Raw genomic sequence first — 20,258 nt, 5'->3', positions numbered from 1 at the left:
AATAAAAATATATTCTTTTTTTAAATTGAACAACACTGATACGGTGGAGTTTCACGTATGAAATATATCGGGATGGCGCAGCTAAGTATTTACCTTTTAATATAATCAGTTGAACCCACCGGGTTGGACTAGTGGTGAACGCGTCTTCCCAAATCAGCTGATTTTTAAGTCGAGAGTTCCAGCGTTCAAGTCCTGGTAAAGGCACTTTTATACGGATTTGAACACTAGATCGTGGATACCAGTGTTCTATGATGATTGGGTTTCAATTAACCATACATCTCATTAATTGTCGAATTAAGACTGTACAAGACTGACTACACTTCATTTACACTCATACATATCATCCTCATTCATCCTCCGAAATAATACCTGAACGTTAATTGCCGGAGGGTAAACAGGAAAAAAATTATATAGTCAGTTGACAGTTCAAGATCAGGCCGATCTAATTATATTTTAACACTATCATTTACTCAATATTATCTCTCCGCCACCATTTTGTTATTTTCTAATTAACTACCAAAACACGAATCCAGTGTTGTAATAATAAGCTACAGGTATCTAGAGTAACTGTATAATAGACGCAAATCACAAAGATACAATGGTCTCTATTCTTAAAGCAATCGGTTACAATCATATCATTCTATGAAATAAATTTATTAATATTATGCTTGTAAAGATTTTAATGGATTATAAAAAAAAAATCATAAAAATATCTATTTTGAGTATGGAGTTTTAAAGTTGGACAGTAGTAAAGTCAAAAAGATAAATAATAGTGTTCTGTAATAAAACCAAAAAAATGTTGAATATTAATTTTGAATTGTGCAAAATGAGTATTTTAAAAATAAATTGTAATCGAAAAAAGAAATAGGAAAATCTTATAAAAACAAGTAATTCATCCTTTTCTGATACCTATTAATGCATTTAGGATTTAATTAATTTGGTCTTAGAATGAAATGTGGTAGGTAAAGTGTGTAAGAGATGACAAAAATTAGAATGCATTAAGTTAATAATTATTAACGACGTATGATACTGCAAATACGTTAAATATGCACATATCAGTTTAGTTTCTACCTTGCGTTAGTAACTAAACTGATATGTGCATCAATTCAAACTAAGTAATGACTAGAAATAAATAACTTATTTCTTCCAGCGTATACGCTGAATTAATATAAGAAATGGATTAAAACACAGTCATTAGTGTTTGAGCTTGAAAATTTTATATAAGATATAATTTTATGTAGTCATGTTCAATTATAGGTATAAATTCATGCATTTATTATTTTGCGCGTGCGCGTAGTATATGGCGAGGTATGCAGTGTGAGTTAAAAAGGAATAAATTAAAATCGATCAATCAATCATATCAAATTAAAATTTGACTAAATTGAGGTCCATGTCGTTTGAATTTCCAATGAATTTTCAGCATTTAACTGATTATGTAATACGACTAATGTAATGACACGTAGTACGTTGTTAAATTATTTCAATTTTGATAGGAATTAACATTATTTTACTTGTTTATTGTAAAACTACAACAACAACAACAACAACAATAATAATAATAATAATACATAACTACTATATTTATTTATCAATGTATAATTAAATTCCCTAGCGTAATAAATATATATATAAATAAATTAGGTTTTACCAAAAATATTTAATGAAATAATGATTTAAATATGTTAAAAAAGCATAGGCTGAAAGAATTATTAGTTTGTTTTATTAAATAGTATGTTAATTTTTAAATGAATTAATATATAAGAATTACTAGACCTTAAGATCCAAAAACAGGAAATGAAATATAGAAAGCTGTTCGGTTAAAAAAATACACGAAAGTGAGTTTAAAACGGCGAGGAAGGAAAAAATTCACACCAAAGATCCAAAAAGATAAAGACCAAACACACGGAAAGAATGTAAGAGTATTGAGAGAAAAGTTAAAGGAACAAAAGGAAATGATATCTGCCTGGTCCATAGTTGGCCTAACCGTTAAAAAAAAGAAAAAGAAATTAAAGAACCAATGAAACCTTTATGTATGTCAAATTAAACAAAAAATAATGCTGTTACTCTCAGGCAGTAGTATTAATATGTGTACAGTTACAAGGAGAAACTCGATGTTACAACAGTGCCAAATACAAAATTTCTACATTCTACGGATAATCGTTTTTTTTTTGTTTTTTTTTTTTTATTTTTTAAGGGAGACATACAAACGTCACGCCGAAACTAGTCAAAATGGATTCAGGGATGGTCAAAATGAATATTTTTCCGTTGAAATCTGAAAACCGAAATTTTTCGCGATTGCAATACTTCCTTCACTTCGTACAAGGAGATAAAAACGTGTGATAATCATGTCAAAAATCATCCCTTTTTTAATTAAAGATGTCAGGAAAAAAAAATAATAAAATTTAGCACAGTTCTACGCAAGACGACAGACTTTTCGTTTCTGACGCCTTAATTTTTTCGCAGACAGAAACGCACTGATTTTCAGGGTACAACGCGCAACATACGCTCTACATACAAGCATCAAGTTTCAATTTGCCACCACTGTGACTAACCGCATAAGTGCGTATGAGAAATACAAATACAGTAATTCTTCGATATTCGCGGTTGCCTCAATTCTCCAAAGAGTGTATTTTACTAGTGTAACGACAAATAAATTAGTAAATTTAAAAATTATACAAATAATTTACCAGTTTTATGGAAATCAAACCAAAAAGCTTGGGTAACAGCAACTTTATTGAATAGTTTGTTTGTCAGCTGTATTTCAACCTTTGGATCAAGAGATTATCGTTGTTTTCAAAGCCTATTATCTGCGGCGGACTTCCAGTGGATTGATAAGTGAAACATAGGTGGATGATTCATTGACTGTGAGTCAGTGGTGGAAAAATTACACCGTTGCAGATTGCCATTGCAAACATTAAGGAGTCAGTTGATGAAATTAAACCATCAGCGATTGTACAAACCATCAGTTTGTAGTCAGGTTCTCTGAGGAGTGTGGAGATATAGATGAATCAGGGGTTCGTATCTTGGTTTGGACTGAATTTAATGAAAATTTTACTCGTATCAGTTTTGAGCTGTTTTTAAAAAAAACTTTTGTTTCTACTTTAATTTTTTTATGTTTGTTGGAAGTGATCTATTATTCGACTGCTTTTTATTCTACATTCCTTTTGTTTTGTATCTCAATGTAATTATTACCTGCAACATTCCCAGTTATCTGTTGTATATATTATATTTATGTACATTTATAAATTTGTGCCCTTTATGCACCACTCTAATGGAAAATTAATTAAATTTCTGATATTTTGCAACATTTGGCTCAGAAACCTGCTTTCCCACTTTTTAAGATTCAGCAGCGAATATTTCTCCTTTCCAACCGTCTTTAGACTCCATCAATTCGTATTTCATCAGCTCTCCAAAAACCTCCATTTTTCCTTTGTATCATTATAAGCCAAACAAATACGAGTATCTTTTGAATTTTTTAGTTCCGTATTTGGTTCTACCAGACTACTTAATTAATTTCAATAAATGTTTCCTTACTTATCCCAGTAATTTTTTCATCCCTACATCACTACATCCAGGGATGGGATTACACTTAAACCATAGATAAAAACAAAGTCGCTTTAAGAATCTAAAAAAAAGTCTAAAAAAAAGTTAAATTTTTTTTATAACAAAAATCAAAAGATCTTCATTTGTAGTAGTGTTTGTTTTATTACTGATAAAACTGGGTTAGAAAATTTTTTAAGTAAATTTGATATTATTTTATTAACAGGCTTATTTTATCAAACAAAAACCACTCCTGCTTTATAACATTATTTGTAATACATAATTAATTATTTTTTTATTTTTATTCGTAGCAAATTTTAATAAAATACGAGTGTATTAATAATTTCAAAAAAACTTTTGAAATTTAATGCGATCAAAATAAAAACTGTGGTTGCTTGTTTTATCAATTTAAACAAAAGAAATACCACTAAAAAATAAAGAATTAAAATAAAAATAAAAACCTAAGTATTCTAGAATAATTGTTCTTTCCCATAAATTAAAAATTATGTAGAAAGAGTTATAACATAAAAAAGGGAATAAAAAAAAGTTTATATTCACTTAATTAAGCTGTTAATTTTTTAAATCTTTATTATCTTTTTACTGACGGCCGCATGGTCGGAAAAGGGAGTGAAAATGAATTTTCTTTACGTTTTGAGATATGAGGAGTAAGAAAATACCATTCACTTAAATGTTTCCTATTTACTTGCATAGATCTATGTATAAAATTTTGTGGTTCAATAATTTCCAAACTACTACATCAATTTTCCTGAAATTTATATATTATTCTGTAATAGTGTACCCGAATTGTGCATGTGAAAATTTTATGAAGACTGGTTGAGCCGTTCTTGAGTTACGCTCAATTTAAAGTCAAAAAATTTGAGCGTGACACGTTAGAAGCGCGGTTCATTATGATGCTGTAAGTTAGAATGTCGATGTTTCTTTATCTGCGGTATCTATTGTTAGCAATAGAAATTAATTATTAATTTTTTTATATTTAATTATATTAAAATAACGAAAAGAATTGCGCAAGAGTTTTCCTTTTTATTTTGATGAATTCCCTAGTTTTACCCGATTAGGTCAGGTGGTTGTAGTGATTTAGGATGTAGATAACGTAACGTGATTTATTTAGTTTCCTTGTATTTTTAATTCAAGAACATGGGAATGGTTTTTTTCTTGATGAATTAATTCACCACAGAAGCTTTGAAAAGCTTGTGCTAGGGAATACAGAATTATAATTTTGTAGCTGTGATAAATTTCATGCCGTACCGGGATTCGAACGTAGAACCACCGAGATGTTAACACTTCGCCACGGAGATCGGCTAAATTTTAATAGATATAAACAATTCATCATTATAACATTAATAATATTATTTCGGTAGGCCTATGTGATTATTTAAACAAAATAAAATTCCGAATAAGTGGTCAAATTATGATAAAAGTTCAAAAAAGCTAATTTAGTATAATTATCATGAAATATTGCAAAAAAAAACGTTTTATTTATAAAAAGGAGAATTGTCTAAAATTATGATCATTCTCGAATTATCGAAGATTTACGCAAAAATATAATTAGACCTTAAATTAAAAAAAAATTATTTTGCTAAATTATATTGTTATCGGTAGCTTTTTTACTATTACATAAATAGTTATTAAATTTTAAAATCCTTCTACCGAGAAAAACTAATATTATTCTAATGATTAAAGAATAGGCTTTACATTTATTTAACCTTTTTTTTTGCATTAAAAGAAAAAAAGTGGAATTAAACTTAATGTTCATTTCAAATGATGACACATAAATGAATTAGGTAAAAGTCACAGAATAATGTTTTGTAATTTCATAATGTGAAGCTGCTACATTCAGTGCAATTTCCCAAGAGAATAAAAAGAATCGTTCGAAAAAAAAATAATAGGAAAAAAGTATTCGAGAAGTGAAATAAAGATATATAGAAATACGAAAAAGAAAGAAATAGAAAAAAAAGTGAGAAATAATAAAAAAGAAAAACGATCGGACAATGAGAACAACAGTCAAGTAAGTCAGGAGAAATAAACTTCAAAATTTGTCAATTGTATCAGACATTACCAGAATTCTACAACAAAAGTCAGTTCTAAAAGATACGTATGTTATGTTAGGTATACAGTTTTTCCTGATACCTATATGTTTATCTACGTCATACGTAAAGAAATACATAAGGCTTCTTCAGACAATAAAAAAAAGAGAAAGAAATTTACTTCTATACACGTGATTTTAAATTTATTGTGATGTGTTTTTCCCAAAAATTGAATTATAAATTTAAGTCAAAGATGAAAAAAAAATAAATTAATTAATTTAATAATAATCGTTGGAGAATTTAATAATTTTATTCTTCTTCTGGTTAATTTTACTAACATAATTCCATAAAACACGTATTTTCCTCTCTTTTAAATTATTCTTTGTTTATTTGTCCTTACGAAACATATATTCATAAATTCACAACATAAGAAAATCGAAATCCATGTTTACGTTGAAAATATGACCATCAAGCAGAATATAATTTTGAGTTTTCCAGCAAAATATATTTGTTGTTTTATTATCGATTTAAAACCAGATAAAACGATTTGTACGTGTACTGTTCCGTTTTATCGAACGGTAATCTTGCTTCCTTTTACGAAACAAGTTTTAAGGAAAATCCTACCTGAAAAAAAAATTAAAGAATGTCGTCTTTTTCATTATTCAATAATTTTTTTTAACTCCTGCAAATTCGTTTTATTACAGAAATTTTTTTTAAAAGAAAAATAGTATTGAAGAAATTCTTATTCACTACATTTTGGCTTGATGATTTCGCCACACAAACTTTTATCGTATGAAAAATACCAGTCCTGACCGGATTCGTACCCGGGACCACGAAAGGCCAAGACGCTACCACTTCGCCAAGGAAATCGGCGGAATGGTAAACAGACATAAATTTACGTCCATTTGAAATAGGCAAAAATATTTTCTAACCAAATTAACATCGTAAATAACTGTTATCTCCATATTTACTAAGCTTTTCTAGTTACAACTGGGCGTTTGTTTTTTTTTAACTAGATTATTTTCAGTTATCAATAAATCTTTAAGTAGTACCTACTATATTCAGAAATGTTCTATTTTTCTAACAAAAAAAAACCCGGTATGTTCAGTATAATTTTCCAAATAAGAAAATAAGTATTTAAAATTAACTATTATTTCGTGGGAAATAAAATGACAAGCAAAATACCAGGTTTGTAAATAAAGTAATTGAGACTAGTTTTTTTTTTGCCAGCCAAAGTGGCAACACTGTAAAGTTACTAGTAATATGTTTGTATGAACAGCTGATTTATATTAGGTGTTAGTATTTTTAGTTTATTGTTGCCACGTGAGACGTAAACAAACTTTTCGTGAAACAAATTTTTGTTGTGCGTTACAAAAATGAGTGATACTAATTATGAGCAACGTTGTGCAATCAGATTTTGTGTTAAACTCGGTGATAAAGCTACTGAAACTTTTTCAGAATTGAAAAGGGCGTATGGAGATGAGGCTCTGTCACGAGCCCAAGGTTTTATGTGGTTTAAAGCATTTTCCGATGGCCGGGAATCAGTTGCAGACGATCCAGTTCTAGAAGACCGTTAACGTTAAAAAGTGACGACAATGTTGACCGAATCAGACTTGATATGGTACGACCGGCGACTAACTGTCAAAATGATTTCAGAACAATTGAATTTGAGCCGCACCACAGTCCATAAAATTTTGATGGACTGTGGTGTGGCACAAACAAATTGGACACGAAAAAGTTTGTTCCCAAAAAATCTCACTGTTGAACAGAAAAACAACAGGTTGGAAGTGTGCTGCGATCTTCTAGGACGAATTGAAACCGATTCTGATTTTCTAAAAAATGTTATTACTGGTTATGAATCTTGGATATTTGAGTACGACCCAGAATCAAAACGTCAGAGCAAGGAGGAACACTTCAAACTCACCACGTCCCTAAAATAGCAAAACTGGGCAAATCAAAACCATGCGAATATGTTGTTTCTTCGATAGTTATGTCATTGTCTATAAGGAGTTTTGCCCACAGGAGAGACTGTAAACAGTATGTTTACCGAGAAATTCTTGAAAGACTGCGGAAAAAATTGCCCGTGTAAGACCAGCCAACAAAGACAACTGGCTGCTCCATCATGACAATGCACCTTGCTACACCAAACTCTCAATTAATGAGTTTTTGGGAAAGAAAAACATTCCTGTAGTTCCTCAACCACCTTATTCACCTGAATTGAGTCCCTACGACGTTTTCCTGTTTCCGACTTAAAAAAAAAAACACCTCAACACCGTTTTGAACAGTAAAAAACATTTTAAAAAAATGTAACCGACCATGTGAAGGATATTCCGGTTTCTGAGTTCTAACACTGCTATGAAGAGTGAGAAAACCGTTTGAAGCGTGGCGTGGCTTCCCAAGGGAACTATTTCGAAGGTGATAGAGTCCAAGTATAATTGGATTGTAAATATAAGGTTTTTCTGAACCAGTCTCATTACTTTATTTACAAACCTCGTTTATACATATATGTATATATGTACATGTACATATATGTATTTACGTACATGTTACGTAGATGCATTATGTAGATGATTTACATAAATTTTTTGAAAGGCTTACAGCATAGAAATTCACAGGCTTGTATAATGGAACAGCAATGAGGATGACCAATGGAACCAAACCTTTAAACATTAATTTAGAGGTACGACAAGTTTTGTAATTTAGAAGTACGACAATATAGGTTCTTTATCGCCCGTAATATTTATTTATTTAAATCATTTAATTTTCATATGGAGAAGACAAGCGTCACTTTGATGAGATAATAGGTAATACTTTTTTGAATCATTCATTATTTGCTAATTATATGGTCATCCTAACTAAACTGAAGACGAAGTACGAATGAATTTGTTTAAATTTACTAAGACCGCTGTGGATTTTAACTGTAGTCTTTACCAGTAAAACGAAAATAATGGCATTCAAGGGAAAAGAAACGGTTAGGAGTAAGATAATATTAGATGAAGTAACCCTTGAACAGGTTCGATTCTTTATTTACTTGGGCTGTTGTTTAACTTTCGATCAAAACAATCATACAGATAAAAAGTTGAATAAATTTCGAACAATGTCCGGAACTACTCGGAAGAATCCCAGAAATAAGGCTAGCATCAAAAGCCAGTTAAAAGTTTATAAAATAATGACAGTACCAATTTTCTATATAGAAGTGAAGTCTGGGTGATGAAATTTCAAGATTACAATAGGATCCAAAGAGCAGAAATGGGTTTTTCGAGAAGATTGCAGGAAACCAGTCGTATGGAGAGAATTAGCAGTAGAGATATTCGGAAAGATGGAAGAAGATACTCTAGTTAATGCTTCATGAGAAAAACGTCATAGTGGCAAACCGAAGAAAATATAGAGATTAGTATTTGCTGCAGAGAGGAAAAATATTGTAACGATAGCTAACTATTCTTTATAATATAATATTACGGGTTGGTTTCTTATCGAGTTACCCGCACTAGGGCGAAATATTTAATCGTAAGATTACATACTTATTTTTAGTATGAAATTACGCTGACGCAAAAATCTTTGTTTTATTAAAACAAGTTTTTTTTTTAACAGTCATTCTTAATTGATATAGCTGTTAATTTAAAAAAAAAGAAAAGAAATTATCAGCTGTAACTTGAAAAGTTCTCGAAAAGACTGTCCTACTTTAAGAACAATGACAAAGTTATACGTATTACACAGTTAATAGGAAAATTTTCAAAAATGTATACGTTTCACAAATGCAAAACTAAAGTAATGTTAAAAAATAGTTAAAAGGTTACTATTTATCTTTTCATAAGTTTATTGAGAAAAAAATTAGTTAACGAAAAGATATTGTGTAGGTCAATAAACAAAAGCGGTTCGGAAATAGATTTAGAGTACACTAGTTTTTTACTGTTATAAATCAAATTATTAGCTTTAAATAGAATAGCAAATTAAGACTAGACTAAAATAGAATCCTTCACATGCATCGTCTGTTAATGAAATTTCATTATTCATATATTACAAAGGTATTGTTTTTCGATTTTAAAGGGGCAACTAAGTAAGAAACAATCCTATTTTAGTTAAATGAAAACTACAAAATATATTGTAGTATATTCTTGTTACCAAATATATGTTTTTTTCCTTTTTATTTTTTGCAGTAGTTTATAGTGGGGAAAAAATTTATTCAAATATGATATTAAATGTTACAGTCAATTTTATTTTACAACAAATATAATCATACGTTATGAACAAATTATCCCAATATCATTCAAATATTTTTTAGTTGACATTACCTTGTAAGATGTTTACAAAAAATTTGATAAGTTATTCATGAGAATTATTTTTTTTAAAAATCCGTTATGTTAATTTATAACAAGTGATTTTTTCTTTTTGTTTTTTTTTTATACCATTTAACAATACCTTCTAAAGAGTTCAAAGCGATTCAATATGTATTTTAAATTAATTTTTTATATAATTATCACAAACAAAACTTAATTTATTGTTCACAGTTTGTAACATTAGATTAATTTTCGAGTTTTACGTATCAAAATGAACGAAACATTTTCTATGGAAAAAAATCCCTTTCGGCACACCGGAAGGTGGAGGTAGATTTTACCGATATTAAAAAAGTGGATAAAAAAGATTTTCACCTTAAAGTTAAGAAAGACTTCAAATTTACTCAATACGACAATAGTAACATGTGATAAAAAGTTTCACGTGTTTAGAATACGACAGGCCCCATCTTCTTACAATTTCAGCAACATTTTTGTCGTCCCTTGCCGTAAGGGTTGTTCATATCAAAAATGGTTTCAGACAAACGTTTTAGGTAATGTTTAGAGGACTAATGATGACTTGAAAACCGATTCGAAACTGTGCCTATAAAGGGAGGGTGATTTTTTTTCTTTGAAGCCCCATTTTTTTCATCCCCTGGGCCAGTGGTTGGTGATATCAAAAAACCTTACTACATACGTTTTAGGCCCTTATCCAAAGAATAGTAAGAACTTTAAACAAATTCGATATTTTACTTAATAAGAAAGTTATAGCGATATTTTGTTTTTTCAAAAACGCTCCCACTTCCACACCACATAGTCCGATTTTGCCCATTAACGACTGAGATTTGGGTCGTTATATTTTATGTACCAATCTGAAAGTGATTGGCGCAAAATTACGGCAGTTATCTTGTCCACAAGAAAGTGAAATAAATAATATATATATATCAAGTAATAATAATAAGTTTTGTCATTTCTACACTAAATGTATTTAATGTAGAAGTACACAAATATATTTTCCATTCAATGTAAAATACACTAATGCACGTTTGAAAATATACTGACATGTAGTTTTATCTTTGTTAAAAAAAGAACTATTTCCTCTTGAAACCTATTAAGATTTTCTTGGTATGTGTTTCAGATAATTAACTTTTTATTACATTTGTGTGATTCAGTTAACTTTGTACGTGATTTAATTCTATAACAAAAAAAAAATTTTTTTTTTTTTTTTTTTTTTAAAGAAGCTGGTTTTCTATTTTTGCATCTAGCAACTGCTTTACAAGTTTTCTTTAATCATTTAGAAATTTTAAACAAACGAACAGTTCGTTTTTATTATTCAATTTGTATGTGTGTGAGAACCTTTTACCCTGGATTTTTATTTTTGTTCGGATTCGGATTAACCATCATTAAAGTATAAAACCAAAAATGGCGGAAAAACTTTTTATTGATTGAAAAAATGCCATAAAACCACCAAAACACGAAATAAATAAATTATACAAATTTAACGAAAGTAGAAGTTGAAGATAATAACTTTGTTAAAAACTAATTAATTATCGAGAGAACAGTAATAATATCAAAAATGTTCGTTCGGAAAAGTCTTACTAGACCTTTCATTGATAAGTGGTTAATTTTGATTTTTGTATTTTAAAAATTAAATTTAAGTTTTATTAAGCCATTTAAGTTTGATCTTGAATTATAAGTTAAATTTTCACTTAACTTTTTATTTTCCGAGAAAATGAAGGAAATAGAACAACATGGTGTTACCCTGTGGCAGGCCAGATGGGATGAGACAGAGTGTTGGCGTTATACGCATGATCTTTTCCCTAATGTTTTTGATTTGCGGGACGCCTCTTGGGTACACCCGAACAAGTATGTGACGCAATTTCTTTCTGGGCATGGCGCGTTTCGGGATAGACTTCAGAAATTCGGCCGGGCGGACTGTGGTATGCGTCCGCAATGCGGATTATTGGTCGATGCTTATCATGTGATACATGAAAGTGCTAGGTGTGACTTAATGCGAACGAGGACCATTTGTCGGCTTGATATTGTCGGGTCAACGCTTGATCTACGTGTTAATTAGAAAAACCCGGCCGAATGGTTAATCGTAGAAAGTCTTATTACATATTTGGCGAAAGAAAGGATCGCTGAAGGGGTGTGATGTTCCGCTTGGACTTTCCAATGGTTTTATTGTTATTTTGTTTTATGGTTTGTTAAACGGTTTCTGTTTGAGTATAGATTTGTTTGTTTTTCGTTAGTTATGTTTTATGTTACCGTTATGTTAAACTGTTTATTGTTATTGTAATGTTTTGTTAGTGTTTTTATGTTGCGTTTTATGATTCGTTGTGTGTCGAACTCATTTTTACCTTTCGGGTAGGTAGAGTTCATTGCTGAGGTACTGAAGATAACCTCTGGTAACGCCCATACGGTCTAGGTACGGAGAGGCTGGCGTGGCGACCGAAACCGTCACATAGAGGGTGTCTTTCCCTATGGGGTCAGGGTTCATACCGATCTCCATGGTGGAATGATAGCACCTTTACCTTTTATCCGGAAGTTCCAAGTTTGAATCTGGTCAGGAATGTCATTTTTCACACGCTACACAATTTATCATTCATCAGTAACCGTTTTATATGTTAAGCATCAGTTTACTGTTCCTAAATAAATAGATAAATGGTGGTTCTATTTTTATTATTTAATAATCAGCAATTTAGAAGTGACTGATGATGAAGGAGAAATTATCCATACGTCCATTTACCTGCCCTCCAAAGCTTAGTACACCATGTATAGAAAAATATTTTTTTTATTTTTAGGTGTTTTTATATAAGTTTTTAAAACTTATATAAAATTTAGTAAAAATGTAAACGTTTTCAATAGTCGAGTTAGGAAGCGGTTTACAACCATTTCGTTTGAATTTATTAACTTTTTATTTTCTTATATAATTGCTTTTAACGTTACCTATGTCCCTGGTTCTCACTTACTGGTGTGCTGCATTGCTAAGTAGTCGTAGGCCAATTGAGCGACTACTGAGATAATGCATTATAAGACCTCCTGCATGTGGTTAGGCCCTTTGCATGCATTAATGGACGGAAATAATTCTAAGGAAATTCGAATTTTAAATGTTATATTTGTTATTTTTGTATTTTTCTATTCTTAATATCTGGAAATATAACTTATATCTGTAGACAATATTGTATTAAATTACTGTTATTTTGGTAAACATCTATTTGAACGTTTTAATAAATTACTTTTTTTTTTTACTATTTTATAGGTTTTTCCCCCATTTTAGAACATCTGGACAAAGTAAATTAAGAATTAAGCTAAGCTTCTTAATTCCGGACTGTTTAAGAACATCTTACAACAGAAATCTTTGAAGAGTTCTTTCTAGAAAAAAACACAGGTAGGTATGTCTTTATACTAAATTCTATTCTTATTTTTAAATGTGTAATTTATTTCCCTTGCCTTTTAGGGATATTTTTCGTGTTGTAAATATCAATATGTGATCAATTTTCCTGTTAAAATGTTTTTTTTTTTTTTATTCATACAAACATTTCAGTTTGAAATGTATAAGTCGTAATTTATTTTTACAGCATCCTTTATAAAAATATATACACTATCTATAGACTAAAGTTTACTTGTAACATACAATCTTATAAATATGATAATAATTTCCTGTATCCTTTGTCATCTGTTCATATAAAAATAGATTACACTCGTACACTATTGTCCGAGGAAGTTGAAACCATTTCCGTTATCCTCTGTCATATGTCCGTGTAAAAATAAATTGCGCAGTCCTTTTGTTTAAGGAAGTTGAAATTTAACGGAAAAAATTGTTCTTCAAACAGTAACGAAAAAATTCAGAAAAAAAATAATTGGTTTTTTAGAATTATTAAAAACAATTTTCATTTACCGTATTTGAAAAAAATCAAAGATCTAGAAGATAAATAATTTAAACTTATAGATTTGGTTCGCAAGGACAGTTTAGTTGATTATCAAGTTAATCTGTTATAATGTTTAAATCATCAAATATAATAATTGTAATTTTACCAATTCGTATCAGGGAGGAATCCTCTGGTCTATAGTCTTAAAAAATGTTGCAGTAGGAATTTTTTTTTAAATCTTTAGGCGTTTTATTTACAGTTCTTTAAAATATTTTACTAAAAATCCAACCCCGCTGAAAAACTTTTCCCTCCCCCTTTGAAAAATAGCGTAGGTGTCACCGTCTCAAAAGTAGGTTTCCTACAAAAATTGTGTAAAATGTTATTTTCAGTTAATCATTGTCTCTGGATATCTTTTAATTGTTTAATCCTCTGAAACTAAATTAAAAAAAAAGTTTTGACTAGAAGGATTTGAATCTGCTAAAAATTTCATCAAATATGTATGTTCTTTCAAATGAAGGTTAGAGAAAATTTTATGGGATTAAGTTCTCTTTTTGTTTTTTTACAATAAAATACATATTTAGCGAGTAAATTTCCCTCCCAAGAAAAAAACAATTTTGCATCATGAGTAATGATGTTAAAATAAAGTTTTTTCCCCTTTAACAGTTTCTAAGTTACGATAAAGATTAAATAAGGTTAAATCCATTTGAAATTTCAGCGATCATGCGATTTACGGATAAACAATTTTCAATAACGAATGCAAATCTAGATAGAGAGTTTTTACTTTACTTTACGGCCTATTTAACTTTTACGCATTGGAAATATACTGTGATAATTAGATGTATATATATATATATATATATATCATAAACCCACTGAGTTGGTCTAGTGGTAAACGCGTCTTCGCAAATCAGCTGATTTGGAAGTCGAGCGTTCCAGCGTTCAAGTACTAGTAAAGGCAGTTATTTTTATACGGCTTTGAATACTAGATCGTGGATACCGATGTTCTTTTGTAGTTGCGTTTCGATTAATTACACACCTCAGAAATGGTCGACCTGAGACCATACAAGACTGTACTTCAGTTACAGTCACACATATCATCTTCATTCATCCTCTGAAGTATTACCTGACGGTAATTCCCGGGGGCTAAATAGGAAAAAGGAAGGAAGATAAGGCTCATATGCTTATTGTGGAAAATTTAAAAACAAAATTCCAATTTATCAATGATATCTCGAAAATGGATAGCCTTATTTTTATAAATGAAAAACCAAAAGAAAATTCACACCTTGTAAATTTCATTAAAGGATTCATACAGCTCTTAACATACCGTAACATAGTTGGGGGTTAAAGTTATTGCTTTTAAAAAATTACGCACTACTGATTTAGTACACATTTTATAGTCAAGATTCAGTCTATTTAATAATAAATTTTGTTTTGTTGCTATGCACCTCTTAAGAAAGTTTAATTTAGGCAACGATACATGAAAGACGACCCTAAAATACGATGCGCTCTCTGTTAAAGCTTTACTGTTTACCGATTAATGGAGCTACTTGAAAAGTTTTCTCAAACTTTAATAAATATTATGGTAGAAGAATTATTAAGATCGGTCAAATAATTCTTGAGGTTTAAGCAGATGTAAGAAAAAAAATAAACACCCGGACATACAGATTTATTATACACGAACACAAATTTTCAGATTAAAATAGATATCGTGTATGGGTAGATATTTAGACTTTAATTTATATTATATTTACTTCTTTAAGAGAAAGCAACTTTGTGTAGATAGTATAAGTTACAGGTGTTCAGTACCATTAAGTTCTTTTTTAACATGAACAAAAATAGCCAATGGAATTTTATTTCTTTAATGCTTTATTTTGGAGCAATCGAACATAATTTGTAATATATAATATAATATAATTTTTAATAAAATATTATTATATTTATTTAAATGATGGATTTTAACATTATTTTCTTAACCTTAAAGGAGTAAACAAATTTTCCCATTTTAAATTATAATTTTATGTGAAATTTACAACTATTTTTATGGTTTTTTTTTTCTATTTTTAGCAACAAAGAGATTATAATAGCACTAGCTGGTCAGATCTCGTTTCACTGGACCTCCGAATATTAAATAAGAATAAATAAATTAAATAAGAATATTAAATATTTTAGATATTCATCAAAGAAAAAAAAATTACGTCATATTTCTGTTACCGCTGATAGAAATATGAGGTAAAATGTTTTTTAATGAATTTCTTCAATATCTTAACTTTCAAGGGGATAGGGCCACGATATAGAGTTAAAACCTTCCCTGGGATAACACCAATATATCCTGAAAATTTGAAAAAATCTCTCGGTTTGTTCTTGCGTGATCCTGTTACGACAGATCTACAAACTTTCGTATTTATTATATGTAAGAAGTAATAAACTCAACCTATCGTTTTTCAGCGATTTATACCATCATTTCACTGAAATGGTTTCTGACAGTTGGCATTTGATCTTAATTTATATTTTTCAATTTCCAGGCTGCTATTTTCTTAACCATTTTACGTGTTAGATACTGTGAAATTGTAAGGATTTACTCCCCAAATCAAGACACGTTTGTAATCTTAATTTTTAAAAAATATATGTAATTTTAAAGTTTTTGTTTAGAAATATGTATTCAATGTTCTCTTTGAGTAAATAAAAAGAATATGTAACATAACTCATTATTTTTTTTAAATTATCAAAGAGGGTATGGTACTTTAATTAAAGCATCACTTTTGTAGATCTGGCAAAGGTATGTTCTTTTTTTTATAAAAAAAAGTAAAATTTTAAGGAAATTCGGACTCAAATACAAGAAAAATTTTTATTATCTATACTAAAATCATTTAACAGTTATAAGAGTAGAAAATGATGAAAGACAAGCTTCAAAAACCGGTGATACATTGATGTAACCCTAACGTGTTCCTGCTGCATTCTCACTTGAACGTCGAAGAAGCAGCGATATAAGAATTAAAGAAAAATTTCGGAATTAAGTACATAACCGTCCACAAAGAAGAAAACAAGGAGATTAAGATGAAATTTAGTTTACATATAAATAACCCTAAACAAAAGTTAATGAATTACGTAATATTATTAAGATTTAGTTAGGAATTAAACATTAGGGTAGGGGAACAGAAGATAGCATAGTTTTGCTATTTAGGAAATTCATTTAACGAAGATAAATAAAGTAATGTAGACATCAAAAATCCGACCGACGAATAAAATGGATCTAATTAGAAAGAAATACTAGAAAATATTTTTGTGGTTTGTAGCTCTTTATGGTAGTAAAACACTGGTAATAGAAAAAAACAGAAATAAATAAATTGATCCTTTGAAATGTAGAAATAGAGGAGGATGTTGATAATTTTCAATAAAATTCCAAAAAAGAAGACTTAAGACGAATAGAATTTACAGCAGAATGGGATAAATATAAATGAACTAAGTCGGGGGACAACTTATGTAGCAATTCAGATTTAGCTGATGCGAAATCATTTGATTTCGAAATCGAGAGTTCTAAGGTTAAAATCCTACTAAAGGCAGTTACTTTTATACAGATTTGAAACTAGATCGTGGATACCGATGTTCTTTGATTACTGGGTTTCAATTAACCACACATCTCAGGAATGGTCCATCTGAGATTGTACAAGACCACTTCATTTACATTCATGCATATCATCCTCTGGAGTAATACCTTTCGGTTATCCGGAGATTAAATAGGTTTAATTACTGTGATATGTTGAAGGAAGAAAAAAATTAGATTAAATAATATAAATAGCTAAAATAATATTGTAATGGAAACTCACCGTTCACAGTTACAGAAATTTTTAGTAAAACTTCAAGAGTTAACTTTCACGATTATCCTGCATTGTCAGTTTGGTAAATAATATTATAATTATATGAAAATATGAATAAATAAATAAAAATTGTTAAATGAAATATAAAATCAGATGGAATCATGTTACGTAATTATGTTTGTAAATGTTGCCAACTGCTATAATTTATTGCGTCTGTAATTAAATCGCCATTTTTAAAAATTATTTGTCGATTGATTATTTTATGTTTTTCTTTAAATTTATAAATGTAGTAATATTCGAGTATATCCATCTTTTTGTCATTGCAAATTTGTAAATTATTTTTGTAATCTGTGACAGTGTGTTTATATTGTAGCAGATGGTCCTAACCCGTGTTAGATATGCCTTTTTTGTTATTTTTATGAGCGTTATAATGTTCTGTAAATTTTTTTTTGAAATTTTTTTAGTTTACCCTTATTTATTACATTTAATTCTGTATATTCCATTTATATTTTCTCCATCATTTTTATTATTATTTCTTAGATCTTTTAAAATGTGATTATTAGATTTTTAGCCTTTTTTATATTTATTTTTGTCGTAAAAATCAGTAATATTTTCTATTATTTTATTTGTATATGTATTTCTAAGAAAAAATTGTTAGCGAGTTCCTTTTTATTATGTTGTTGTAAAATTATTATGATATCTTATATTGTTTGTGTTTTATATATTTTTTCAATAATTCAAGTATGAAAACTATTAAATATTGCGGTCTCATGGGTTACACGACCATGTAATAAAATTTATTACATAAATTTTATATATTTATATTGGTAAATATATAAAATTTATGTAATAAAATTTTTATAAAATTTATGTAATAAATTTTATATATTTATAGTAGTGGGTATATATATATATACCCACTACTATAAATATATAAAATTATATATATATATATATATATATATTATATATATATTTATAATTATATCGGGTATATAATTATATAGCCAATATAATCTAACCAAACTTAACCTACGCTCGCTTCGCTCGCTAACCTTGACTAGCGGCCGAAGGTTAGCGAGCGGCGTAGATTAAGTTTAGTTAGATTACGTTTATAATTATATTGGGTCTTATTTAAAATTTATTACATAAATTTTGTATATTTATAGTGGTGGTCGTATAACCCATGAGTCTCGATATTGCTATTTGTTTTATTGTATTCGATTCCTTCTTGATTTCGTTTTTTCCCTTTTTTTGTATATTGTAATTTTCTAAAAATCAAATTTTTATATATGTGCCAATTTTCTGTGACCGTGGATGATGATTTAGAATTGATGTATATTGTGGTGTCATTGTGGATTTTTTGTAAATCGTTTCAATAATGTTATTTTTGTTTATTTCAATATCTAAACAATGTATCTTTCTGTACTTTCTCATTTCACATATAAATTTTTAAGTTATCGTTACGATTAATGAGTTTATTCAAAACTGTTATAATTGGATTATATATGACTAGTATATCGTCTACATATCTTATCCATAATAGTATTTGATGTGTATTCAATATATCATGAATTATGAAGCTTTCAAAATTTTGTATAAAAATCTGAGACATTATTACAGACAAAGGTGAGCCCATAGGTAAAAGTAATTCACCTTTTGTCTGTGAATAACATTTGTTTTCATAATCGAAATAATTTTGGTTACAAATAAATTAAAGACACAATAAATTGCAGCAGTTGGCAACAACATTTACAAATACAATTCACATATGCTTAGAGGCTTGTTCCGGCTCCGAGGAGCGGGATAAAAAAAATATATATAATATATATTAACACATAATTCCAGCTGATTTTATACTTCATTTAAACAATTTTATTTATTTATTATTTATATTTTTTATTATTTATATTTATTTATTATTTATTATTTTATTTATTTATTTATTTATCTCCGAAAGTTCTTCACAAATTGCTTTAAAATTTTATACACAACGTTGCAATCGAATACGCGCGTGCTTTTGTATACCTACTATTTATATACCTAACATGTCACACCTGTAACAGGTAAAAACCTGTTTTTTAAACAGCGCTATCTGTTGAACGTAAACGCACACGCAACACTAAATATTTTACAATTCCATTTCAATTTTTCCGATACGTGTGTCCGCTATAAACTAAAAAGCTACTGGACCGGTTTACGCGCTGCGAAAAGTGAGAGGGAAAAATCGAAAAATGTAAAAGGGAAGAAGGGAAAAATGCAAAAAAGAAAAAGGGGAAAACGGGGGAAAGGAAATTGAAAGGGGAAAGAAGAAAAACGGGACGGAGAATATAAAAAGAGGAAAAGGAAACGAGGGAAGGGTGAGGAAAGGGAATATTGTAAAAATGAAAATGGTAAAAGGGGGAAAGGAAAAAGGGAGAAAGAGTAAAAGGGAAAGGTTAAATTTTGTGAAGTTCCGTAATGTTCATTTTGTTAATGTTTTAACAAACTTTCAATTGTGTTCATTTAATCTATATATATGCTAATATTTAGCAATAGCGAAGCACTGCCGGGTCTGCTAGTATTTTCGTATAATTGTAATATTATTTACCAACTGACGATGCCGAATTACCGTGAAAGTTAAGTGTTGGAATTTTATTAAATATTTCTATAAGTGTGTATGGTTTCATTACAGTATTATTTTAAGATCGATTAACACAGATAACTATGCCAATA

The 20,258-nt window shown here is 29.2% G+C and overlaps 1 protein-coding gene across 2 annotated transcripts in view; it reads right to left on the bottom strand.

The window, feature by feature from the left end:
• Positions 1-20,258, bottom strand: part of LOC142323723 (matrix metalloproteinase-2-like) — a 691,023-nt gene that overhangs the window by 172,420 nt on the left and 498,345 nt on the right. The window lies entirely within an intron of this gene.

Source organism: Lycorma delicatula, chromosome 4 (assembly GCF_047948215.1).
Source record: "Lycorma delicatula isolate Av1 chromosome 4, ASM4794821v1, whole genome shotgun sequence".
NCBI lineage: Eukaryota > Metazoa > Arthropoda > Insecta > Hemiptera > Fulgoridae > Lycorma > Lycorma delicatula.
Note: the sequence above shows the minus strand (reverse complement) of the source record. Positions and strands in the feature narration are given on the sequence as shown.